The sequence below is a fragment of the Pocillopora verrucosa genome, chromosome 1 (genome assembly GCF_036669915.1).
Source record: "Pocillopora verrucosa isolate sample1 chromosome 1, ASM3666991v2, whole genome shotgun sequence".
Taxonomy (NCBI): Eukaryota; Metazoa; Cnidaria; class Anthozoa; order Scleractinia; family Pocilloporidae; genus Pocillopora; species Pocillopora verrucosa.
The window spans coordinates 9,607,396-9,635,348 of record NC_089312.1 but is presented as its reverse complement, the minus strand read 5'-3'; the positions used below and the strand labels follow the sequence as shown (position 1 = coordinate 9,635,348).

The following is a 27,953-nucleotide window of genomic DNA, read 5'->3' as shown; positions in this document are numbered from 1 at the left end:
GGTTCTTAGGATATTAGTCATTGTATTGGAATTTTTTGTACCTGATGAATGTTTTTTTCCGCGTATAAATAATGATTAAATAAATAAATAAAGTTGTCGAGAAAAAAAAGGGAATGAACTAAGTGACCTCAATGACGACAAAAAACGTTTTAACCTTGACGAGAGCGAATTCAAAGATAACACAGTGAAAAAGCCTGTTAACAATGTTATATATTATTCTTTTGTGCTTCTGTGTATTCACGCGCTCGTCTGTATTTTAACCCCTGTTCACTAGTCCTTTTGTCCCAGTAAATTTGCTGAAAATTGTTATTAGGCTACACCATCTAAATCCATATTGAAGAAAATAAGCACCCGAGCACCATTTGTCATAATTTAAGATCTCATAAAAATCCGCGCGGAATCTAAACGCTCGCAATTTAATTATTTCCCTGTAAAAAATTCAAATCACAGAAAAAAGTGATCAACATTTAATAACAACAAAATCTATAGGATATGTGTTAACAAATACACAAATCATTAACTGGTCTTATGTACTGGTAACTTCTATTTTCTATCTTCCATTGTGAAATGACGTTCATTTGCAAGGATTTAGCATATGGTGCAGAGAATCCAGCTCTCATCTTCATCTTTATCGCTCTCTTAATTCGTACAAATTCCTTAGGATATATCTCGTGCGGCCGTCAAAACTTTGACAGATTGAAAATTTAAATTAAATTGAGAGCGCTTGAGTCGTGAAATTTAATGTCCCTTTTAAATATTTGCCTTTCGAAATCGCGAAAATAAAACCCCGCAAAATATCATCTCCTCAGAATCGCAAAATTAAGTACCCGCGACATTTTAATAAAATTTAAAATCCCTTAGTCAAAAGTACCTGCTAAATAAATAAAAAGCTGATTGAGAATCGTCAATTTTCTTTTTTTATTTGCGCGAAGACTTTGGGAGGTCGTGGAAGATGTCACTGAAATATTCACATATTTTGTTACATTTCCTCTCCTACCGAAGAACTTGACGCAGAATTCAGTTATTATTGTTTGCCCAACTTTCTCATTTTTGATCAGTTTGACAGGACATTTCATATAGAAATCAGGCTTGTTGACAGTTGACTCATCAATAAAAATTCATTTAAGTGTACGCATGCGCCTATGTTTGTGTTCAGCGGAACGCAAGGAAAGTGAACGAGAAACTTTAGAGGGAACTGTTTGTCTCAACTGGTTATTTTGCTCCTAGTTTGACTGGTTTCAAGGCTCTCCGAGTTGTTCTTTACTCCTTACTGATTAGAAATATTAGTAAATTGTTAATCTTTCCCAAAATGCCACAGTGTTATCTGCAAAACAGGACCGTCTCAGTCATGAGAGGACGCGCGGACATACTATAAAGACACAAAGAAAGTGGGAGAAGCTCTGCCATAAGCAGCCGAGACTTGAGAATTCTAATCAGAACTTTCCGAGGGAAAATTGGACTCTAAAAAACCGTGAATTTTTTGGCTGAATAGCAATCATTTTATTTGATAGAGGGCGGGGGGCGAAAGAATACTTGGAGATAACAGTTGACGAGAGTAGGGGTCTAAAGGTATAGTCAAGAGGTTCTCTTAAAGGATCTTTCCCTGTTAACAACCAATTTCAGGTCAAGTGACCGGTTTATTTCTAAAAATGCTGAAGTCAACCTAAGTCAAAACCATATAAATATACAATTACAAAACGAAAATTCCTTGGTTATTTAGACAAAAGAAAAAGAACCTGATTACTCCGCCGTATTTCGTAAAAGTGGACTTCTGTTTGCTGCTAAAAATATCATGCGATTGTCTCCCGGCCTATTATTGAGGGATGCATGCTTATATAACGTCGCCAAATTTGCCAACGCAAAAATCATTCTATTCTCAAATCAGTTGATAAAAAAATCCCACACAGATGTTTAAAGCTGCGCAAGTAATAAAAGTAGAGGTTGTCTCATTTTAAATTCACTTGAGGTAATTTATACATCCCTAACGCTTTTTTAAATTTACTTATTTGGGCTAAAATAATAATTAAGTCTATAAGACCAGAATTAAAATATTCAGATACCTACATGGTGCCATAGAAAATAATTTTAAGAAAGTTGAACATGTAAACATTTCAAAAGACACAAAATAAAATTCAACCCAGTCATCAGTTTGTAGCCACGGTAATTAATTACTGTGGCTGTGATATATATTGCACATCTCCATTCAGCATAATCTTCCTTAAAACACAGATGTATAACTATTTTTCATTTTTCACGATTTAACAGTTCAGTTTGTTGTTAACTAATCCTTCAAGTTCGTTAATACTATCAGGCGGCCGTTATCCTTGGAATTAAATATTCAAAACTGTAGTAAACAAAATTAAACAACCATCTTTTACTTCCATATGTTTAGTTAGAATTTGAATAACAAAGGTACTTTTCCATTGAAACCATTGAAAGATGTCAACGAAGCCGATGTTATTTTACTTTTCTGTTGATTTACTTATTGCAAAAAAAGTTCAATGGTTTATTCTATTAAATTTCCAAGACTAAAGGAACAAAAACTGAAGCTGGTATTCCTGCACAGTAAACAAGCAATACTTATAAAGTAGATTATTAAAAAATGGACAGTTGCTGTATCATTGTTATTCTAATTTTTATGTGTAAGGAAGATAAAATTCAGCTACTTCAATATATGTAAACAAAGTGTCTTCAAGATAATTTATTGTGTGGGAGTTTGGTTGTTTTGTGAAAAAATTAATTGCAACTTCACTTCAAAAAAAAGGAAGTAAAGTAAAAGTGAGAGGATGTGCTCATACCATCAGACATATCCCTCTCCCCTGAAAATTACACTCAGTTAAATTTAGTATGAGCCAGAAGAACCATGCAACCAGAATTCCACTGGTCTCCGAGGCCTAATGCAACTTAAAGCGCAGTGGAACCTCGATTTAACGAACTTCGATACAACGAAGTCCTCGATATAGCGAACGATAGTCTTCAGCCCGACCAAAGTTACAGTAAAATGTATAGGAAAGAACCTCGATATAAGGAAATCCTTGTAGAACGAAAACAATCCAGAAGCCCAAACGTATAATATACCCCGATATAATGAACAAATGTCAACACGTGACAAAAGACAAATGCGAAACAGACCAACAAGAATCAAAATCCTTTAATTCTATAACAATAGGACGTCACAGTTAACAGCTCATTATAAATGCCGACGGCGGTAAGGTAACGGCGCAGCTCGTAATTTCGTTCGTAAACAGATACGAGAATTTCTTGAAGCCACTAAGTATGTCGGATGGTATATATTATTACTTAATGGCCGTTACGTACATTTGCGTCAGTGTAATAGAAAATTCTAAGATAGCCAGTAACGCAATGATAAAACAACGAGATTTGCGATTATCATAAATCCCACGAATGCCGACACTGACACTATTGACACATCTACAGATCCGATTTATCCTCTTTGTCTCTTATTAGTTACAATAAGGCTTCTTCTAGTTAACTTGTAAGAGGCAGGAATTACCTCTTTAATACCCTTGTTTCTCTGTTTGCCAGTGACTTCCACTGAAATTTGTCCTCCGTGCTTTAAAAACAAGGTGCTGTAGCTATGTACAGACCTGTACAGCGTACTGTAGCTTCATGTAGATATTAACGCACAAATGTTAATTACAGTAATCGTTCCGATCCCGAAATGCCCGGCGTCACACCACCGAAAAAAAATTTACCATCACTCGATTTAACGAACATTTTGGTTGTTTTTTCGCAAATTCGTCAAATCGAGGTTTTCGATATAACAAACCCTAATCTGCGTGTAACCGTACCCCCCCCCCCAAAAAAAAACAAAACAGAACAAAAAATAAAAAACAAAAAGAAAGTGAAAAGGAAGTTAGGGAACCGTCGCACCAGGCATCTTGTTTTCGGCGGGAAATTGGAACCGGTGAGGACTTCCTGGTAACATTACTAGAAACAACTGTTCAACCGACCGCGGTATTTGCAACGGCCGCCAAGGTATACATAGCTATTCTCGATCGGCTGCATTTCTATAGCATGACGTAAATACTACATTCAGAACAAGGGATGATTTCAAGGTGTGATTTGAATCCAAATGGCTGAGATGGATTTCTTAGTTGAGATCCTGTTAAGAAACGGTGTAAGAAACTGGATAACGGTTGGGAGGCAGCGCACACCGCGCACCTATAACGAAATATTAGAACAATTGGAGGCGAAATAAGTCAGAGGATATTGGAAGATAACATGTTATTTAAAAACACTTTGACTTTGTTGACGAACACTGATTGATTGATTCCGTAAGACACACTTAGAAAGACTAAAACTCACAGACTCACTCAACCTACTTACACGCGTCTATTCCATAACAAACACCACCACAAACTAGCTTCCTGTGCCATAGTTCGCTAATTTATTGTTCAAATCGCATGCCACACATGAACAATAGCGAGTTTAAGAAACGACGACGGCGATGCCGTGGACAACGTCGGTTAAAAAGTGAACCTTTATTTTACCTACGAATCTCGCGTTACTCTAAAGTCGTTTAGTTTGTTTTTCGCTGTCAAACCTATTTGAAACTAAATAGGGAACAGGGCGTTAAATTAGAAATAGAAAATTAAAAAATTAGCCGTCGTCGGTCACGTTCTCCAAAAAACGCAGAGTTTGGTGATTTCACGTTGTAGTTTTGCAGAGGACGCAGAGAAATTTAGAAAAATTTATAACGCACCTACAAAGCTATTGTTCTATTCATTAAACCTTATGTTTAGTAATGTTCCCGTTGCCATTGCAGTTGTGGTTTTTGCAGGCCCAGCCGATCACGTGGAGCAGTCAGAGCCTCAAGAGCGCGCTGCCTGCTAGGCTTCTTCTTTTACTGAAAGGCGAGGTCAGCACTCTGCAGTCCTCCGTGTTATAAAACGAAACTGGAACGTTCAAAGGGCCATTTTGAATCAGTTTTCCAGGCGACTCTCTTCAATGGACACGTGAAGAAAGATGGCATGTTAACTTTACACGAGCCGCCTCGGACACAACAGCTTGAATCCATCTTCTACGTTTTTACGAGTACTGAGTCCGCTTTTATGGGATAAAAATGACGTACATGTAAGATATGAGATCAAGGTCTGATTATTTATTTCTACAGCTGACTATACTCTTTCTTCCCCATTTTAGTGAGAGTTATTCAAGGTCTGATGATGCTCATGATGCTACAGCTGGTTCCAAATACATGTCAGTAATCTATTTCTCACCAACTGACATTGTGTCAGTTGCTATAAAGAAAGCAGCAATTACATGAGAGAAATGATCTCAGTTTATATCCCTATTAGCAAATGGAGACATTAACTAGTTGTTCAGTTATTTCAGAAGTCATAATTTTGAAAGGAATAAATTTCAGATGAAATTCAAGCAAAGAAATGATCCTCACAGGTAGACTGTAATTTATTGTTAATAAGAAACTGCAGAAGAAAAAACCTGAAAAAATTCAGGCTTTGAAATAATTTGAACCCGCAGAGCCTTCAAGATACTAGTTGGCTACTTCTAGCAACTGAGGTACAGAGACACTCATTGAGAGGCAAGTTTTAAGGCGTTCTCCTTTCTCATTAACAATTCTAATCATAATTTTTTTAAAATTAATTTAATTTGAGCTGCAGATGAAAATCAGGCAAAGAAATGGTCGTTGCAGGTGGACTGTAATTTAAGCAATTGCAGAAAAGAAGCCAGCAACACCTCCTACATACTAGTTGAGTGCAGTAGCACTAATTGAGCTATGAGGCCAAAATTCAAAACAAAAACTAGGGAAATCTCATTTGTCTTCAAATGCTAAAAAGAAAAGATTTGGACGGGGGTTATAAATAGTAATGCCCAGCATCACTACTGAAAGCTTGATCTGGTAATGATCAAATTACATAAAACAACTGTGTACTCTATGATATGTGGTTTCCAATTACACCAACACAAGAGAAATGTACTTGTAACAGTAAGAAACAACAGTAATAAGAGTTTCCTTCAATAAGACAACCACCAACACTGACATGTAAATGGTATGGGTAACATCCACCATTAGTTTTATCAACTGAGTTAACAAAACCAAAGCATAGTTGTTTTCTTGGAAACTAAACTCCCTTATCCTGTAGATCAACAGCACAGTGTGCCAACCTGTGGGACCTTGTATCTGTGACAATTCAGTGATGATACACAGGAAACAATAGCTTATGGATGATCAATCAAAAGTGTGACCTACCTTGCTCTGGTAAGTAATATTTCTAACAGTAAGTTTGCAGAATGCACTTGTGGTGCCACAGGCAGCATTTGTTACCTAAAAAAATTATAATTTACATTAAAACTTAACAACAGTGACCTTTCACACTTTGTGTGGTCTTGCAGTGTATTTTGAGAAGCAGAGATTTTGCATTCTTATTTTCTTTTCTATCAAATAAAGAAGAGACCACATCACACACTTACTCTAGGGAAGATTCTTGGCTGAGTCCAGTTTAACAAAAAGAGCTGCTGTCACTAACATTTCCTCACCAATAATGGCTTGGTCAGGCTGTACACAAAAAACAAAACTAATAAACAAGCAAATAATACACAGTCAAGATCTTTGCCTCTTGGTCTGCCTAAACAAATGGTCGGTCCTGCTTACATATGTAAAGGACCAAGGTGCAGTTCTTGCTAAACTGGTCCTGTTTTTTTGAGCATGGCCAGTCAGTAAAAAAATAAGTTCTCCCACTGACTACTGTACTTCCAAAGTGTGCCAAAGTTGTTAGACATGCTGAACATTACAGACAGAAAATGGTGAAAAGTTGTTTCTGAGCCTTGAAAACACACAGAAGGAACCAACTCACACACCCATTCTCAAGAGTACAGGTCCACAACTTCTGCTTTCCATTTACTATTCTTTGACTGCACTGCACTGATTTGGTTTTTCTATTCAACTTGTCCTCATAAATGAAAACAACCCTTTTGTTAGGCTGACTGTGAACTTACCGGTGAGAGATCCTCTGGTTTGGCAGTCAGTGTGAACCATGTGCATCTCAAGTTGATCTGGCCACTCTTCACATTCTCTAGTGGAAGCCACTGTATTCAAAAATTACATAATTACAGGTTAGAATAAGTTGAGTGAATTTAACCCTTTAACTCTCAAGATCTGATCATCAATTCTCCCCTCTGGCTACTACACATTTCCTTGTAAATTGATTATGAGAATTAGGTTTCAATCAAGGTAATACTGTAAATTGTACCTGATGAGTTTGAGTGTTCTCATTACCTGTTTGCTGTATAATGTATGGATACTATAGAGAGAAGTTACATGGTAATCACTTCTAGGAGTTTTAATCTGAGTGTTTAAACCAATAATTCATCACAATGGCCAATCAGGACAGGGAGAATTATTAAAATGAATCTGTGAATGTAAACTCAGTTGAAAGAAAAAATGGGTAAAGTACCCAAAGTAGAGGAAAGTGTCACTGATCAAATCACTATAAGTTTTATCTCTTTGCATGTGTTTGGCTCAGAGGGTAGCACATGTTTTCAAGACCAATCACAGACCATAAGAACAAGTAAACCCAGTGCAATCCTGGGTTGCTTTCATTTGACAATCAATTAAGAATTGCTCTAGATGCTATATCAAATCAAGACACCAATCTTTATTTTCTGACCATGTGAGTTGTCCACAAAGGCCTAATCACATAAACAATCAGAAACAAAATTAACAATCAGAAATGAAATATCCCATGTTTGAAGTATGGACTAGGAACCACAAACCCATCAAAATCTTTACCTCGAACGTTTCATTCCATATTGGATTCACTGTGTTGTCCTTTGTTTTTGTGTCTTGGCTCCCACTGGCAACAGAAAGAAATATCATCATGAGCTATGGTGCACATACAGTAAGATACTCATTGGTGTTCTAAAACAATGATCTTGTCCCAATGAATTAATATCTCCTCATGGAGGCAAAGCAAATGAGAAATTCAAAACATGCCTTAGTTATTAATAAATTTATGTCTCGCTGATTGCTGATTCTATTTAATTCAGAATAAACAATCAAAAAAGTTTACACAGAAGTAGAATTTTCAGAGGAGTTCAGACTTTAAGTAATATTCACCTTCCATGAAACTGAGGTAGAAAAATTTCCAGTGACACAAGCACCAAAAGACACTTGGATACATATTACTGCTGGTCAGTAAGGCTCTTTCATGTCTTCAGCTCATACAGTAATCTCCACAAGCTTTGATACATACCTCTAAGAATGACATTTGGATCTTGGTAGAACCTTTAGATATGGTAACAATGTCTTTCTTGATTAAGTCTATTTAGCTTCCAGGACTTCAATGCAAAGGATGCCCTGGAGTGACAAGAGAAAGCAAAATCAATTGTCAAAAACCTTTAAAAACTTCACTTATGTGTACATTTGGTGTACTCAATACTACTGAGTTATTCAAATTTAAATAATCGTTTTAAACATGTCTTGAGGCACAGTAAGAGACAATTTGCAGAAAGAAAATTCTAATGATAAGTACAAGTTACTCACATCAGGCAGGGGGTATTTCATACGGATCAACATCAGTCAAAGGAACTGTGATCCTGTTTGGGAGAACCACAAATCCCACCACAACATCATATATCACTCCACAGATCATGTCACTGAAAAAAAGGGATAGGGAAGTTAGAGAACCTCACAACACCTCTAATCCAGATTAGTTTAATTTATAAATCATGTCTACTTTACTACAACAAATGATTCAGTGCCCATGCAAGTTTTCTGAAGGGTGAAGCATACTTCAGACTAAGAATATCAAGAATATTTGCCATGTTTGTTAAGTCTAATTGTCCTGTAAATAATAAAACAAAAAAAAATTACAATAAGCTGAATCACACACCCAATTTGATTGGATCTTACTTTCAATCTATCTGAGGACAGAGGCATAGATTACATCACCATGAACAACATTTTACTTCCTTATAATTTAAAACAATTGGATTTCTTGTTACAGTCTGTCTAGTCAGTAATAGATCACAGGTAATGACAAAATGTGGTGACACATCGGTGACACACGCGGCTGCAACTTAAGAGCCACTTTTTTATTTCTTACCACAGTTTGACATCTGTAGTCTGTAACTGAACAGACCTACTGCAAAATGGAATGTATTTGTTAAATATCCAACCTGATTCAGTTTGTAATAAAGTATTGACAACCTAAAAAACAACTTTTCTTGTCAAAAATGTGTGTTTCAATTAACTTTCAACTTAATGGTCTGATAAGAAAGAAGACTAATACCCAGGCCACCCACAAGAGGAACAACTGGAATAAGAGGGCACAAAATTACATGCAGACTTCCAGGAAGCTGAATGGGATGAAAAGAAAACCATAAGAAAACACCAGGATAATAAATGATAATTCCAGTTTCAAACAACTCATGCAGGTACTGTAAAATGTTCTGTTTGTAATAAATACAATATACCTGGAGATCTTCAATGCCAACACTGACACCCTTGACAGATAACGCAAAGTCTGAATCCCCAGATAACTAAAAGTAATAACAATAAATAAAACAGCAGTTAGAAAATTTTGAAAAAAAATTCTATCTTTTCAAAAGTCTGCTGAGATCTAAATTTAAATTTTCGCACTGTGTGCTACACATTTCATATCAGTTTAGCACTGAGAATTTGGTTTAAAAACCAGAAAATACAAACAATGTTAAAGCTGAGGCAATCTAAAATCATGGACAAATAATTTAACGCAACAGAGCTAAATGTAAACTAAGCATCTGTCGAAGCATATGCATGCATAGTATACCATTTTTGAGTCCTTATTTATTCTTCTTCAATGCTGTTTAATAACTGCTTTTTTTCTCAGATAACATTGATGTTAATGCAATGTAATATATATTACAGTGAAAAAATTAAATGCAACAAAATTGATAAGGGAGGGGAGGGAGAAGAAGGTGGTTTCAAACCTCAGGCAATCATGTTTTGAAAAGTGAAGCTAGCATAATATTAAGCCTGTGAATGCACTTTCTGAAAACATTTTGCCCACAATAATTATTTCTTGGCATTGACATCTGGTTTTCTAGTTTTGTGCAACTGAAAGCCATGCAAGTAACTTTGAGAGATTCACAGTTACTGTTATATTGATTCACATTTTAGTGACCAGCATCACAACACAATGTAACATGTACAGCTGTAGACACATACCACTCAGAAAGAATACTATACAATAAATTGACACATTAATGATGTTTGTGCTTAATGTGCAACTTTGTAAGGGGTTTAGGGCTGGGCTTATAAATGGAGGGCTTATAAATGGAGGGCTTATAAATGGAAGGCTTATAAATGGAGGGCTTATAAATGGAGGGCTTATAAATGGAGGGCTTATAAATGGAGGGCTTATAAATGGAGGGCTTATAAATGGAGGGCTTATAAATGGAGGGCTTATAGATGGAAGGCTTATAAATGGAGGGCTTATAAATGGAGGGCTTATAAATGGAGGGCTTATAAATGGAGGGCTTATAAATGGAGGGCTTATAGATGGAAGGCTTATAAATGGAGGGCTTATAAATGCAGGGCTTATAAATGGAGGGCTTATAAATGGAAGGCTTATAAATGGAGGGCCATACAAACATAATGTATATCTAACAGGGTTTAAATTAACCAGAACAGAAAAAGCACAAACTATAGTGGCACTGATCAAAACATGTATTGCATTAATAAATTGAACTAATTTTGATACATTTAGAGCAAAAAAAACCTAACAACACAGACAAAGCAAAAACATAACAAAAAGGAAGTTCAGACTTTGATTTCCTTGAAGCTTGTCTTTGCTTTTTTAATCAAAATAATAATGTCTAATTTACAACAGTGGCTTCCTGCTTATCACTAAAGCAAGAAAAGCTAGAGAGGTGCTTATATCCAAGAGGGGGAGGGGAGGCTTACAATAAAATGTATTTTTTGTTCACAGGTAGATAGACCTATAACCAAGGGCCTAGCTAACAAGGGGCAGTTTGCAGCATCCCCTCCCCCTCCTCCCACTAAAGAACTTTTGTTTTAACCTGCATGAAGCTGCTTTCTTAAAAAAGTTAAAAAACATCCTGCATTTTGTCAATTGCATTCAAACTTTTGCTGCTTTAGTCACCTCAGCAGTATTATGAATTCAATCTGCCATTAAAAATATCAGCATTTACATGTACTAATATCTCATGCAATGTATATGGATTAATTTGGCCACTGCTTACCCTGTCATATAATTATGTACTTGGTTTTTAAAGCCAATTGGACTGAGGGAAAACACAAACAAACTTAAGAAAAAATATAAAATGAGAACAGTCAAGGGAGAAAAAAATAACAGGAATTAAATGTTGAGTTAACATAAAAATCCTGATTTGATTCTGGTTGAATGATGAATGCAGATTCTATCTGTAGCACTTGTGGTGACCAAAAGTCTAATTCATAAGATTTCAAGCGGTGTCGCTCCAAGATGAGGTTGATGAGGTGTTTGAGGCTATTTTACAGATCAAGATTGAAATGTAACAAACCAAAGTGGACCATTTACACAAATCTTTAACCTTGCAAGCAATCCATGAACCACAAATCACAATCAATGTCACAATCAGTCAATCAATCAACTGAACAATCATAAACTGAAACAATAATGCAACAAAGTTCTATCAATCTAACGAAATGTTGCAAAATATATAAACAGAAATTGAGTGTAAAAAGCTGGGTCTTAACACCAACAACAAGATCAAAATGATAATAAACAATACAAATAAACCAATACACTCTACGTTAAAGTACTAAAAGTTACAAGAATTTGGTAGCTGGTAACAGCCTATCATCTTTATCTAAATGGTGACTGGTGCATTGGAAACAATTCTGGCCTTTAAAATCTCAAATCAATTGAATATATGTCATTACAACGAAATATCTGTTTGAATACTTTCACCCAATGCTGGAAAACTAAAACTATAAAAACAAAGTTACAAAGGTACTCACACATCAGTCCCACTTGTGCCAAAGGTTTAAAAAAGTTCACTAAGTTCACTGAGCCCCCAAAAAACCTTAATGCAGCTCAACCAATTTTCAATGTCCTGATTCAGAGTTCAAACGCATGAAAATATGTTAAGTAAATTAATGTCTTTTAAAAGAAAGATACTGAGTGCTCTTCTTTTTTCCAGTTTCATCTCTTTCACATGAAATAAATCATGCCAATTCATATTAGTTCTCTTGGAATGAAAATGCAAAGGTGACTATAATCTTCAAGTAATGTGTTTCTGTTTGAAAGGCTGTTATTTGTTCTAAATAATTGCAAATTCTTCATTTTGAAAGAAGTTTTACAAATTAAAGTTCATTTAGTTTTATCTCAAATTCATTTTCTACACCACACAGTTTATAAATAACAAACATTCTTACATGTAAGTCTCTTTGTCCACAAGAAAGTGTTCCAGAGAACAGAAAATGCTTTGGGATTTTGAACTGATTATGATGAAACTTGTTGAAAAAGATACTGAGGTGAGATATTCCAAAAGCCAGAGAAATTAACATTTCAGCCTTTAAATTTAAAATTTGAGGGGAGAAAGTTTAATGCCTGCAGAACACAACTAAAAATACCTTTGAAGAACACAATCAGAAATTTGAATTTTGTAAAAGGGATTAACCTTCTATTAATTTTGAGCTCTTATTTTAATGCTTAACAACCTGTGATAAGCAATCATTGTTGAAATAAATCACTATGATAAAATACCAAACTCATTAAGAAAAAGAAAATCACTATAAAATAGAAAAAATGGTTTTGCCCTTCTTGACCATAAATATGTATACAATGCAGCTTAAAATGGATGTGCAAGTCCTATAAATACATTTTGTATCTGCGTCAATCTTTATTTATTTAATACTAAAGGACATCTAATATTATCGATTTCTCGCCTTACTTCGTGACCGATATTGAAGAATGTAACATCACTTGGACCACGCTATATTTCGAAGGAAGGGTTTTGAATTTCTAAAATAATCGCCTAAATTTCGTGGTGTTCGTTGTGACTGACGAAAACAAAACGAAAAAACATCGAAGGGTTGGTGCAATTGCTACTGGGTAGTTCATTTGAGTTGTCCAACGGGGTTAGTTGATGGTTAGTTGTCCATCACCCCATTTCTCGGTGATCGGTGCTTTCAAAATATGTTAAAAAAATTAGTACGTAATGCTCCTATGTAATAAGATACATTTCATAGACACTGAAAAGGTTGAAAGTTCTTTGAAGATTTCTCACCTGTCGAGGGGTTCCTTGTAAACATTAGAATTTCATCTTGGTAGAAAGACGTTACCTCACACATCCGATGTATAAAGTGAAGGTGAGACAAGTTTTTTAGAACAGGTCATCATCATACGTTATCAAACATAACACACCTGTCGAAATAAACCGACTATTCAGTGCGACATCGATTCTTTCAGTTCTAACTTCACGACATTTCATGCGCCATTTTGAATGTGGCTTTTAAGAAACTGGGTCGAGAGCTACATGTAGTCTAGACCAATCAGAGAGAAGACTCCGTGTTTAAAGAAATCTGTGTGCTTAACTTCGACGAATCCGGATTTTGATTTTGAAATCGGGAATTCGGATTTTGCGGTAACACACGTCTTTCAACGCAGGGAATTTCATCCTCAAAGTGGATCTCAATTAAGAAATCCAGCTCTGGATCTCATCTATGTTTTGCCTTTTTCCGGGAAATCCAAAAAGGATCTCTTCTAGGAGGGGTCTCAATGAGGTTAACCGTTGGCTATAAAAAGAAAAGAAAAATAGCTTTGGATTTTTTAATGAAAATCCATCTTGAGAACAGATTTTTCATCATTGAAATCCGTTTTTGCTTTTCATTTTTAAATACAAAATCTTTATTTCAAAATTCTAATTCGGATTTACCAATCGAAAGCACCCACAACTTTAGAGCCACTTTCCCAATATTCCACAAGTATTCGCAGTTTTTTTTTACTCTTTTGAATAGAAATAAGATTATTTTTACACAGCCAACAATTTTAAAGCTTTTCGACCATCTTATTAAGGCCATCATCAGCAGTAAGTTTCTTCAAAATTGGTGCATGTTTAGCCTACGTGTAGCCGTACTCGGCAGGGGGAGGGTAAGGTTACGCGTAAGCTTATCAATGTCTCCACTTTCTGGGAAATTTTCTTATTGACAAAAACACTTGAAATAGTCAAGAGAAAATAATGGTTTTTATTCTCTCTTGAAACATCTAGCTCATTCTTGTGATTCACTTTCAACAAAATGGATTTGAGTGATGTACGCAGATAAGCCGATCTAACTATTATAGACTTACCTCTTTGATGATCATTGATTTGATGACAGCAGTGAAAAGACAACAGTACCGTCTACTTTTCTTAAAGGATCTGTTACCGAGTGATTTCTTTCTTTGCTTATAAAAGTGTATCTAAAAACTACATCTCTACTACCGTATTTTTAGATTTAAAAGGCAAAAAAATTCAAGAGGTAAGAAGCTGACCATCGACGCTTCTATTTCAAAATCAACATGGTGATCTGGCCGCAAGCTATCGACTCGCGAAAACCACATCGTGCGGTTCACAAGAAGCTGCTACTCTGACTCATTATTCGCATCAAAAATATAAATTTTTGTGGCATCTAATTGTTAAGGCAGATCATCATTGGGAGACAAAGCGTGGTCAATGTCATCATTTCATAATGATATACTTCTCCGCATTAGCTTAGATGAAAATTATATGGTTTTTGGAACTGGTGATTGAATTTCCATTTAGCTGATATCTTTAAACTGGTGATTGAATTTCCATTTAGCTGATATCCTTAAACTGGTAAGAGAAATCTGAAAATCATAAGGCGCAGTCAATGTCATTATCTTATTATAATGCACTTCTTACTACCTTAAACGAAAATTATATGGTTTTTAAAACTGGAGATGGAATTTCCATTCAGTTGATATCTTGAAGCTGGTTAAAGGAAATCTGAAAAGAAAATTCCCGCACAACAGGGCTCCTCTTCACATATCTTCAAACACAAACAAACAATTTAGAAAGTAAATTACTATGAAAGTAGTGAAAGTAGTGATTCTTTGGAAAGTGCTGTCATGTAGTCTTAGATTGAGCAACGGACCGAACGAGCCGGAAAGATTTAATTGAGGAAGTTGTGAATGAGGGTGCTACACATGAAGCCAAAGTCGACCAAGAGATCATGAAGTAATAATGTTGATTTATTTATTTAGCATTTTTCAAGCTTCTTCTTTGCCATTGCTAAATTGACCACGACGTTTTCCCAGAAACCATCTTTATGCCTTGGAAAAAAAATTATATCTATTAGAAAGTTAGTAGCCCACTGGCATGTATATCTACATGCAACTCGTCTTTTACTGTATTAATTCCCCTCCCCCTTTTTGCTGTTTTTCTTCCCGTTATACTCTTTCCCTCATCCTCGACTTAAGAGCCTGAAAAGTCAGACGCAATTGTCACTTCGACAAACTTTAGAGCTTTTCTTCGTCACGGAAAAAAAATCAAGTATGAAAAAGGCTCAGCGATGTTGAGTTTTCTGGTACATACCGTCCTTAGAGGGAAGGCGCTTATTCGAAACGGGGCGCTAACGGGACATGGTACTTATTTCATTTTTTGGGATACAGCAAATTGTGCGAAAAAAAGCTTTGATGTTTATCTGAAAAGGATCAAGAAGACTGATGAACGGGCATGCTATCTCTGGATCTTTCCTGGCCAGAACGAACAGCAAAGCAATCGTCATCGCAAAATTTGGAGGCGAGATCATTCGTTTGAAGGAACTGTCCACACACATGGACATTATAGTTGAGAGACTGAGACGATGACCACTGTTTTAGTATAGTAAGGTTTGAAGTAAGCAATCAAGCAATCAAGGGAAGATGAACCACCTTCGATCTGAATGTGCAGGTATACTAACAGTACTATCACTGAAACAGAATAGTGCCGCTAATTGCTATAAGGGCGCTTATTGTAATACGGGTGCTTCATACTCGATTGGGTGATTATAAGGTTAGCGGCGCCTATTAACAAACACGAATTCGAGGGAGGCGCTTATTGGAGGAGTGCTTATTAAAGGGGGTGCTTATCAGAGAGGGTGCTTATAAGAGGGGGTGCTTATAAGAGGAAGTGCTTATAAGAAGGTGGTGCTTTTTGGAAGGGGTGCTCATTAGAGAGGGTGCTTACTAGAGAGAGAGGTTGCTTATTAGAGAGGGGGTTCTTATTAGAGGGGGTGTCTCTAGAAGCGGGGGGCGCTTATTAGAGGGGGTGCTTATTAGAGAGGATGCCCATTACAGGGGATTCTTATTAGAAAGGGGTGGGGGGTGCTCATTAGAGAGGCGGTGGTTTTGGCACAAGGGCGCCAAATTAAATCATTACGGTACTGATCAGTGGTACCTGTTCAAACAGTAAGAAAAGCTATCGATTCAAATAACAGTTGACTCATTTGTTAATGCTAACCTATTATTTACTTGCTCAGGCATAGCACCCTTTGCAGTAATTCTTTGAAACATTTACATTTCATCAGTCATACAGTCCACTCTGTTCCGACATTTCTTAATGGTCATTTCTTGCTCTTCCTGTTTCCGCGACGCGTCTTGAGTTACTTTACATTTCCAAGAGGGAATCCAACTGTTTTTCATCTCCTGTGAAAATCATCAATAATTTTCAATAAACAGTCATAGATACAATTCTTTCTGTTTTGGTTCTTCAAGTTCACAGTGTCACTTGACTTTCCAGAACAGTAGGTGATTCCTAAAATATTTCTTTACTATGCTCTGTAATTTGTCTGTAGAACCTAAGTAACTTATTAAATCTTAAAATTTAAGATGCAACAAAAAAAAAGTCACCACAACCTAGGAGTTAAACTAGGGGCAAATGAAAATAAATCCAGAGAGCAACAGGGTGAAGAGCTGAGCACCACAGGAGTGCAAGTCCAGTGCCATAACCACTCAGCCACAATGTCTCAAATAATGCTGGCAAAGTTCATATGAATGTCACATTTACAATAATATTCAACATATTTCAAGATATAAGGTGTAGTAAGATGAAGACTTAAGGAGAACAATAAAGATCATTGGCAGACTGGTTTAGAAACTATTTAACAACTGGGCTTGAACTGAGTCCAACTGAGCACTAAAATTAAAAAACCTATCATTCAAAATGAGACCATCAGTGTGTCTGAAAAGTCATGTTACCTGTATTATATTTTACTCTATCTTTTCTCATTGCTGGGTACTACTCCTAGTATTACATTTATTAAAAAAAGAGAATGGTATCCACTTGTCATTCTCAACAATGATTTGCTTTACTTAGTCACAGACAGATCATGTTACCAAAAATTTTAGAACAGATTACCCAAGAATTATTAATTTTGACTTCATGAGGTAGCTTCCTTAAAAAAGTTCCAATAAATCTAGCCTGTTGTCCATTGCACCCAAAATTTTGCTGCTCAAGTCATCTCTTCATCATTATCACTTCAATCTGCCTTTAAAAACATCAGCATTTAATTATCTCATGCCATGGAAAAAAAATTCATGCAAATGACTGGATAAATTTGGCCACTGCTTACCATGTTATATAATTATATAGTATCTGGTTTTTATAGCCAATTGGGCCATGGGGAAAAAACCAACAAACTTAAGAAAAAAATATAAAATGAAAACAGTCACAGGAGAAAAAAAAAAGACTTAAATGTTGATTTAACATACAAATCCTGATTTGATTCTGGTTGGATGATGAATGCAGATTTTATCATCTTTACACTTTCCTCAACCATCTAAAATTTTCAAAAGGGTTGTTTTCCTGCTCTGCATCAGTTATATTGACCAATGTTCCTTTAACACTTTGAACAAAAACTTGTTGAAAGACTACAAATTAAAAGGATGACAAGACATGAAGAAAGTGAGTAAGGAAGCAGTGTTGCCAAGTCTTTAGAGCAACTTAAAGCTCTTCACTCTGTTACTTAAAGGATTTGTTCTCAGCTGCTGTGAATTCAACTACACTGTACCAAGCTACAATTTGCACATCATCAATTACATGCCTACCTGGAAATGAATCAACCCACACTATCTTGCCTTGATGAGCCCAGAAAAAAACTCCATGCAGTTCAACCAATTATTGATGTCTTGATTCAGAGTTAAAAGCATGAAAATGTCAATGTGATTCCTCAGTTATCACCATGCATCCTGTATTGCACATTCACAAGGGAAATGAGCACACATGCATTTCAAGAACATGGTATTCTCTTTCAATCCATGGACCAGGCAAAGAGGTACGATGGTCTTTAGCTCTTGAACAAGCACAGTGACCTATACTTTTTATTGCATAATTTTGGTGTACCATTTATCCCCTTTGAATTGGGGATTTTCCAAAAAAATACTTCAGAGGGGAAAAAAGATAAAGTTAAAAGCACTCACATAGGCCTTTACTAGAGGATGTAAATTATGATCTCGAAAGGAACAACTCAAGGAACATTTTGAGTTTATGCTGTTTAAATTTGCCTGATTTTCCCACCAATTATATATCAAATTGTTCCATATGCACCAAACTTTCTACCTATTGTATCAAGTTTTTTTCAAGGGTACGTCAGTTTAAAAACCTAGCTTCCCCCTACAATAAAGTGTACTGCAAACCGATGAAATGACACACATGGTTAGTGCCAGTAGTCAGGCATAAATAGGGTATGTTTGGCCCATTAAACTGCAAAACAAGCATGGTGACTTATCTTTTCTAAAATTAATTAATTTTTTAAAACAGAGATTTGCAAGGAACATTTAAGGAAAGTTTAAAGAAAATTGTTCCATAATTTTTTTTCAGAGGAATCACCTTGACTAAATTAGTGGCTTTTAAAAGAAAGATACTGAATGCTCTTCTTTTTTCCAGTTTTATTTAGTTCACATGAATTAAATCATGCCAATTCATCAGTTCTCTTGCAAGGAAAGCAAAGGTGACCATATTCTTCTAGCAAAGTGCTTCTGTTATAGTTTAAAAGGAAATCAATAACAGAGACAATCTGTTACTTGTTTGCATTTATTCCAAATTCTTCATTTTAAAAGAAGTTTTACAAATTAAGGTTCATTTACATGTAGTTTCTTTTCAAATTCATTTTCTACACCATGCAGTTTGTAAATAACAAACATTCTTTAGTCTCTTTGTCAACAAGAAAGTGTTCCAGAGGACAGAAACATGCTGAGGGATAAATAATAATTATGATGAAACATGTTGCATAAGATACTTTGGTGAGACATTCCAAAAGCCACAGAAATTACAATTTCTGCCTTTTATCTTAAAAATTCCTGGGGAGACTGCTTGATGCCTGCACAGCACAACTGAAACTTAGGTTCCTCAATGTCTAACTTGGCTAAATTAAAAATCCAACAAGATAAATTGGCCAATTTACACTTATTAATAAATGCTTTTGAGGTCAACTTCAAAGAACCTGATCAAAAATTTGAATTTTGTGAAGGAATTAACCTACTGTTATTTTTTATCTCTTATTTTGATGCTTAAGAGCCTGTGATAAGCAATTTCTCGCAATAAATCACCATGACAGAATCTTAAATTTATTTAGAATAAGAAAATCAGCAAACAAATAGGAAAAAAGGTGTTGCTCTTCTTGACAATAAATATGTTTAAAACGCGGCTTAAAATGGGTGTGTAAGTCCTATAAATATAATCTCCTCCCAAACATAGCCATGCCAACTGATGCACATGGAATATACATTTGTATCTGCGTCAATTTATGTACTGAAGGACATTTGTGACCCTCCATGGGAAAACGGACACTAACGCTTTTCCGTTAAACGGTCTAGAAAAACGGTTTTAAACGGATACCAAACGGCTAAACGGTTTCCATAACCGCTTAAACAGATGGCAAAATATTTAAACGGTTGACCAAAGTCCAAAAATGGATAGCTTTAAGGCCCTCAAACGGTTGACCAAAAATAAAAACGGATAGCACGAAACGTTAAACGGTTTACCAAAGTCCAAAAAACGGATAGCTAACACTGTTAAACGGTTGACCAAAAATAAAAAAGGTTCGCTCGAAACGTTAAACGGTTGACTTAAGTCCAATAACGGATAGCTTAAACCGAGAAACGTACAGTTGACCAAAATCGACAAACGGAGAGCTAAAAATTAATGTAAACAGTTGTGGTTGAGCCGGTGAGATCTTTTGTGGAAAAACTTTCCGAGCGACAACGGATAATTATCTTGAAGCGAAAACATTGAACATAGTAATTTCAAAAACACTAACTAGGATATACTAGCGCATTTTATTTCTGGGTAAACTACTGCCGTTTTCGTGTGACATTCATGAAATAAGCGCAATTTACTGAGAATAGTTTCGCCGCCAAATACCCTAAACGGCTATTGCGAGAAACTCACAATCTCCTCCTTTGTTTATTCTAATTATTAATGAAAATTAACTTCATGTTTTTTTGTTTTGAAGTTCTCGGCTTACTTCGTGACGTACATTGAAGAATGTAACATGACTTGGATCACGCTATATTTCGAAGCGAGGATTTTGAACGTTTGAAATAATCGCTTAATTTTCGTGGTGTTTGCTGTGACTATCGAAAACAAAACAAAAATTCGAAGGGTTGGTGAATGTTAAGGTAGTTCATTTGAGTTGTCCCACAGGGTTAAGTCCATGGACTGGAGGACATTGTTCTGTCCATCACCCCATTCCTTAGTTATCAGTGCAACATTTGTTAGAAAATGAGCAAGTAGTGTTACTATGTAATAAGATACATTTCATTGACACTGAATCGGTTCAAAGTTGTTTAAAGATCTCTTACCTATCGAGGGTTCCTGGTAAACATTAGAACTTCATCATGGTAGAAAGACGTTATTTAACACAACCGATACAAAGTAAAGATGAGACGATTTTTTAGAACAGCTCATCATCATACGTCGTCAAATGTAATACAACTGTCGCAAAAAACCGACTATTCAGTGCGACATCGATTCTTTCAGATCTAAATACACGGCAGCTCGTCCACCATTTTGAATATGGCTGCTAAGAAACTGGGTCGAGAGCTAGTCTAAGCCAATCAGAAAGAAGACGCCGTGTTCAAACAAATCTGGGTGCTTAACTCCGACGAATCTCGATTTTGATTTCCAAATCGAGAATTCGGATTTTGCGGTAAAACACGTCTTTCAACGCTAGGAAATCCATCCCCAACTCATTGGCGTCTACGGCCAATTTTGTTCATTGGCGACGTTAACATCGCTTTATTCGCCTTCAGATCCTTATAAACTTTGTTGCAAATAAAAAGAATTGCTTTTTACTAAAGATCTTGTCTAGAAAGCTAAGTTTTCGTTAAAAAATCTGAGCGATTAACATGATGAGTCTTTACGGTGTTGTTGTCACACAATAACTCGTTCGCGTCTGAAGCGGATGTAGTCATTGGCGATGTTTACTTTACTTTATTCGCCTTGAGATCCTTATAAACTTTGTTACAAATAAAAAGAATTGCTTTTTACCAAAGATCTTGTCTAGAAAGCCAAGTTTTCGTTAAAAAATCTGAGCGATTAACATGATGGGTCTTTACGGTGTTGTTGTCACACAATAATTATCTCGTTCGCGTCTGAAGCGGATGTAGTTATTGGCGATGTTTACTTTACTTTATTCGCCTTGAGATCCTTATAAACTTTGTTGCAAATAAAAAGAATTGCTTTTTACTAAAGATCTTATCTAGAAAGCCAAGTTTTCTTAAAAAATCTGACCGATTGTCATGACGAGTCTTTACAGTGTTGTTGTCACACAATAATTATCTCGTTCGCGTTTGAAGCTGTCAGAGTCATTGTGATGTTTACTTTACTTTATTCGCCTTGAGATCCTTATACACTTTGTTGCAAATAAAAAGAAATGCTTTTTAATAAAGATCTCGTCTAGAAAGCCAAGTTTTCGTTAAAAATATGAGCGATTGACATGATGAGTCTTTACGGTGTTGTTGTCGCACAATAACTCGTTCGCGTCTTAAGCTGTTATAGTCATTGGTGATGTTCACCAATGTTCACCAATGTTTAAGCTTCTGTTAGATGTTCACCAATGTTCACCAGTGTTTTTTTTACTAAATATCGTTTACTTTTCTGTATGTTTAACTTCTAATAAGTTGTATTGGATTGACGACCAACTCGCCGACGTCTCTACTCGATTTTATACGTCGGCGAGTTGGCGTCGGCGAGTTGGTCCGTCGGCGAGTTGACCGTAATTCCTGAGTACTTCCCCTAGTTTTACATTTATTTAAAAAAAAGAATGGTGTCCACTTGTCATTCTCAACTACAGTGATTTTGCTTTACTTAATCAAAGACAGATCACATAACCAACATTTTAGTACAACAGATAATACCCATTCAAGAATTTTCATTTTTACCTGCAGGACGTTGCTTCCTTAAAAAAGTTTAGACAAATCCAGCATATTGTCAATTGCACCCAAACTTTTGCTCCTTAGGTCATCTCAGCATCATCACTTCAATCTGCTACTAAAAATATCAGCATTTAATTGTCTCATGCTACGTAAAAAAGTCACTCAAATGACCGGATTAATTTGGCCATTGCTTACACCCTGTTATATATATCCCTGGTTTTTACAACTAATTGGACCTAGAAAGAAAAAAAGAAAAACTTAAGAAAAGATGGAAAATGAAAACTAAGCCGAGAAAAAATAACAGGAATTAAATGTTCATTTAACATAATTGCAAATTCTTGATTTTGAAAGAAGTTTTACACATTAGGTTTCATTGAGTTTCTTCTCAAATTCATTTTCTACACCACACAGTTTATAAAAACAAACATTACTTAATTAAGTCTCTTTGTCTACATGAAAGTGTTCCAGAGGACACTGAAACATGCTATGGGATAACTGATTATGAAACTTGTTGCAAAAGATACTTTTAAATTAGTGAGGTATTGCAACAGCAAGAGAAATTACAATTTCTGCCTTCTAATTTAAAATTTCTGGGGAGACCACTTGATGCCTGCAGAGCACAAATGAAACTTTGGTTGTGCAATGTCTAACTTAGCTAAATTAAAAATCTGATGAGACACATTGGCAGATTTACATTCAAATGCCTTGGAGGTCAACTTTGAAGAACAAAATCAGAAATTTGAATTTTTGTAAAAAGGGATTAACCGTCTATTAACTTTTAGCTCTTAGTTTAATGTTTAAGAGCCTCTGATAAGCAACCGTTCTTGCAATAAATCACCATGATTGAATCTTAAATTCATTTAGAATAAGAAAATCAGTAAAGAAAAAAGAAAAGAAAAAAGGTGTTGCTCTACTTGACCATAAATATGTTTACAATGCGGCTTAAAATGGGTGTGCAAGTCCTTTAAAAGAATCTCCTTCCAAACATAGCCATGCCATTTGATGTTCATGGAAGATACATTTTGTATCTGCGTCAATCTGTACACTAAAGGACATTTAATATTATCGATTTCTCACCTTTCTTCGTGACCGATAATGAATGTAACACGACTTGGATCACGCTATCACGCTTGAATGTTTAAAATAATCGCTTAAATTTCGTGGTGTTTGTTGTGACTAACGAAAACAAAACAAAAAACATCGAAGGATTGGTGCATGTTAGGGTAGTTCATTTGAGTTGTCCAACAGGGTTAAGTCCATGGACTGGAAGTCATTGTTTTTTCCATCACCCCATTCCTTGGTGATCAGTGCAACATTTGTTAGAAGATGAGTAAGTAACGTTCCTATGTAATAACATACATTTCATTGTCAAAGTTCTTTGAAGATCTCTCACCTGTCGGGGGGTTCCTAGTAAAATTAGAATTTCATCATGGTAGAAAGATGTTACTGAACACATCCGATGTACAAAGTGAAGACGAGCACGAGAACAGCTCATCATCCGTCATCAAATGTAACACAACTGTCGTAATAAACTGACCATTCAGTGCGACATCGAATCTTTCAACCCTAAATTCACAGCAGTTCGTCCGCCATTTTGAATGTGGCTTTTAAGAAACTGGGTCGAGAGCTAGTCTAGACCAATCAGAAAGAAGACGCCGTCTTCAAAGAAATCTGAGTGCTTAACTTCGACGAATCTGGATTTTGATTTTGAAATCGGGAATTCGGATTTGGCGGTAAAACATGAAATCCAAAAACGACTTTCAACGCTGAGAAATCCATCCTCAAAGTGGATTTCAAATAAGAAATTCAGCTTCGGATCTCATGGATTTATATGTTTTGCGTTTTTCCGGGAAATCCAAAAAGGATCTCTTCTAGAAGGGGTCTCAATGAGGTTAACCGTTGGCTATAAAAAGAAAAAAAAACTGTTGATGATATTTCCATTCAGCTGATATCCTTAAGCTGGTAAGTGAAATCTGAAGATCACAAAGCGCAGTCAATGTCATTATCTTATAATAATGTACTTCCTACTAACTTAGACGAAAATTAAATGGTTTTTTAAACTGGAGACGAAATTTCCATTCAGCTGATATCTTTAAGCTGGTTTAAGGAAATCTGAAATGAAAATTCCCTCACAACTGGGCTCCTCTTCACATATCTTCAAACACAAACAAACAATTTAGAAAGACAATATGAAAGTAATGATTCTTTGGACAGTGCTGTCATGTAATCTTAGATTGAGCAACGAACCAAACAAGCCGGAAAGATTTAATTGAGGAAGTTGTACACAAATGAATGAGGGTGCTACACATGAAACTAAAGTCGTCCAAGAGATCATGAAGTAATGATATTGATTTATTTTTAATTTGAAATCTGTTTATATTTTTTTAACTCTGACAATAGGTAAAGGGCCTCAGTTAAGAACAATAGCTGTGTAGGTCCATGAAGAGGTTTCTCAAATATGGCTCAAATTAATTTGTGAATTGGCATTTTTCAAACTTGTTTGCCATTGCTAAATTGACCACGACGTTTTCCCAGAAACCATCTTTATGCCCTGGAAAAAAAATTAAATCTATAGAAAGCTTAGTAGCCCACTGGCATGTATATCTACATGCAACTCCTCTTTACTAGATAGATATAAGAGAGATGGTAAGTTTCCGAGCTCAAACACTTACCATTTCTCTTATTTCTATCGACAAACATTACGCTATCGACATTGCTGATCCTATATATGCAGGACGCGTGTCATATGAACTTCGTAATAGACCTCGCTCACCATGGAGTCTCTGTGGCTCAATGGTAGAGCATCGGAGCGCGGAATCCGAAGGTCTGAGGTTTGATTCCTCATGGGGACCCACAATTTTTTCTTTGTCCCACGCTCGTGAAAAGACGATATATTCATGCCCTCATCCTCGATTTAAGAGCCTGAAGAGTCAGAAGCCATTGTCGCTTTGGCAAATTCTAAAGCTTTTCTTCGTCAAGGAAAAAAAATCAAGTATGAAAAAAGCTCAGCGATATTGAGTTTTCTTGTACATACCGTAATGATTCAATTAGCACCTGGGGCACTTATTAATCCTTGATACCTACAGGGACAACGCTTATTCGAAACGGGGCACTATTAGGAGACACGGCGCTATTTAATTCTCGGGAAACAGCAGATTGTGCGAAAAAAAGCTTTGATGTTTATTTGAGAAGGATCAAGAACACTGATGAACGGACATGCAGTCCCCGAGTCTTTCCTGGCCAGGAAGAATAGCAAGGCAATCGTCATCACAAAATTTGAAGGCGACATCATTCGTTTAAAGGAACTTTACACACACATGGATATTATAGTTTAGAGACTGAGACGACGTCCACTGTTTTTGTAGAATAAGGTTTGAAGTAAGGAATTAAGCAATTAAAGGAAGATGAACCACCTTCGATCGGAATGTGCAGGTACACTAACAGTATTATCACTGAAACAGAATAGTGCCACTAATTGGTATAGGGGCGCTTATTGTAATGCGGGTGCTTCATACTCGACAGGGGTGATTATAAAAACAGCGGCGCTCATTAACAAAAACGAATTCGAGGGAGGCGCTTATTAGAGGGGGTGTTAGAGGGTAGTGCTTAGATACATACATACATACATCTTTATTTAACAATGCAGGTTATGTAAATTGGCAAGACCAAAGTCCTGACGTGGACCTGCCTAACTACAGCTATATATGTTATTTGCCGGCTGGGAGGTCCGTATGGTGAAAAACTGTGACCGAGGTCTTGAAAATACTGCCCGAGGCCGTAGGCCGAGGGCAGCATTTTCAAGACCTCGGTCACAGTTTTTCACCATACGGACCGACCCTTAGCCGGTAAATAACATATTTATTGTTTTTAAACTTGACGAAATTCTTTCCGAAAGAACCCGAATGATTTATGGACGTAAATACGGCAAGATCTTCCATAAACTGAACAATTTTTGTTGGGTAAATGTAGTTAAAATAGAGGTGATGCAAATTTAAGAGAGATGCCTCAGCGAAACATTTTCATTTCCGTAACGATAAAGGTGATTTAAAAGGCTTCCAAACAAACTTTGAAACATTATTTTTACAAGTATCTGTCACAATCTGACACCTGTCAATTAGAGAGCGCGCAAGAAAAAAAAAAAAAAAGCGTAGGAACATTTGAAAACCAACAGAACTAGTTTGGCAAGGACTGTCACAACAATGTTATCTTCAAAATCAGTTAATGATCTAACAGAAAGTATTATTCACTCTCATCGACCATTCATTCATGTACGAAGATTTACCTCTGTTCATTAAGTAAACGGCGAGGAAAGTAATTGTGAGTAAATTCATTTTTTTTATTTTGAAGTTGTGAGAGTTTGCTCGTTTGTTTGCTGTAATGGCGTGTTTAACTCTGATCTTCCTTCACAAAAACTAAATTCGAACGGCACACTCCAACGAGACACAAGGGAATGTAATGCGGCCTTTTCTCAAAAAATTCCTTCAATTTCTGTTGTGCAATTTAAGGTACAAATGTCCAAATTGAACGGAATTGGAAAGACTCACCAGGAGCGTATATTTGTTGTAGAACTTAAATTAAAACTTCGCTCGCTCTTTCACTATGAACAAACTGCTCGAGAAAAATCCGATATTAAATGAATGAAAGTTCCATCGTTCAGTTACTGTAACCAAATACCTCACATTTCAACTTTCTGGGTACTTTTTGTGAACGATTAAAATTAATTGCAGACGGTTTTTAGGCCGCTTGTCAACCAACGTAATGACACTATTGTTTATACAAATTCATTCTGAAACCAATATTTTTCTGTCAACCAAAGTGATTTGATAGAGAGAAAAGAGAGGATTCATAAGTTATTTATCGGCTTGAGGTAGTGATCGACGTGTTTGCTTAAAAATACTGCCCAGCCGGAAAACGAGGTATATTTATGAAAAATGACAACGAAAGTTGGGATGTACTCGGCGACTCACGAAAGCGTTACCGCGGCCCGTGGGCAGAGATAGGAAAATACTGACCGGGTAAAGAACCAATCAGATTGCAAGATTCGTTACCGTGCCCTCTAAAACAATAAATAAAAATATAAGTAATCATCATTTTTCATTGAAACAGAGCAGGAACCTTTGGCAAAATATATGCTATTTAGTAGATGTTTGTTCGCATTAAGCCCATCTTAAATGATCGTAAATTTGCACAGTCCTCGACGTGATGCGGAAGAAGGTTCCATGCCAACGCAGCCCTGTGTTTAAAAGAGGACCTGCCAATTTCAGATCTTGGTCTTGGCACTCCAGATCTTCTGAATTTCTAAGTTTTGCGTTTTTTGGTAAATCCAAAAGGATTTGTAGAACTACAGCTCTTCTAGGAAGGGTCTCACTGGGGTTAACCGTTAGTTAGAAAATGTACAAAAAAAATAGCTCTGGATTTATTAATGGAAATTGACCTTGAGGACAGATTTTTCTGCATCGAAATTAGTTTTTGCTTTTGAATTTTTACTGCAAAATCCGAAATCTGTATTTCAAAATTTCAATCCAAATTTACAAATCGAAAGCACCCAGAACCTTGGAACGCTCT

At 36.1% G+C, this 27,953-nt stretch overlaps 1 long non-coding RNA gene across 10 annotated transcripts; it reads right to left on the bottom strand.

Annotated features, from left to right (window-relative positions):
* Positions 1 to 3,133: 3,133 nt before the first annotated feature.
* Positions 3,134 to 23,980, bottom strand: LOC136279737 (uncharacterized). Of its 10 annotated transcripts, none has more exons than XR_010716946.1 (14): positions 23,782 to 23,980; positions 23,466 to 23,564; positions 20,814 to 22,503; positions 16,474 to 16,658; positions 13,261 to 15,305; positions 9,460 to 9,525; positions 8,528 to 8,640; positions 8,238 to 8,341; positions 7,775 to 7,838; positions 7,262 to 7,674; positions 6,982 to 7,071; positions 6,457 to 6,541; positions 6,236 to 6,310; positions 3,134 to 5,070 (listed from the first exon to the last, which is right to left on the bottom strand). It is a non-coding gene; the product is annotated as an uncharacterized lncRNA (long non-coding RNA). The 10 variants fall into 10 exon arrangements; XR_010716952.1 differs by lacking the exon at positions 23,466 to 23,564 and adding an exon at positions 9,090 to 9,128; XR_010716951.1 differs by lacking the exon at positions 23,466 to 23,564 and adding an exon at positions 8,806 to 8,828.
* Between the last annotated feature and the right edge of the window lie 3,973 nt (positions 23,981 to 27,953).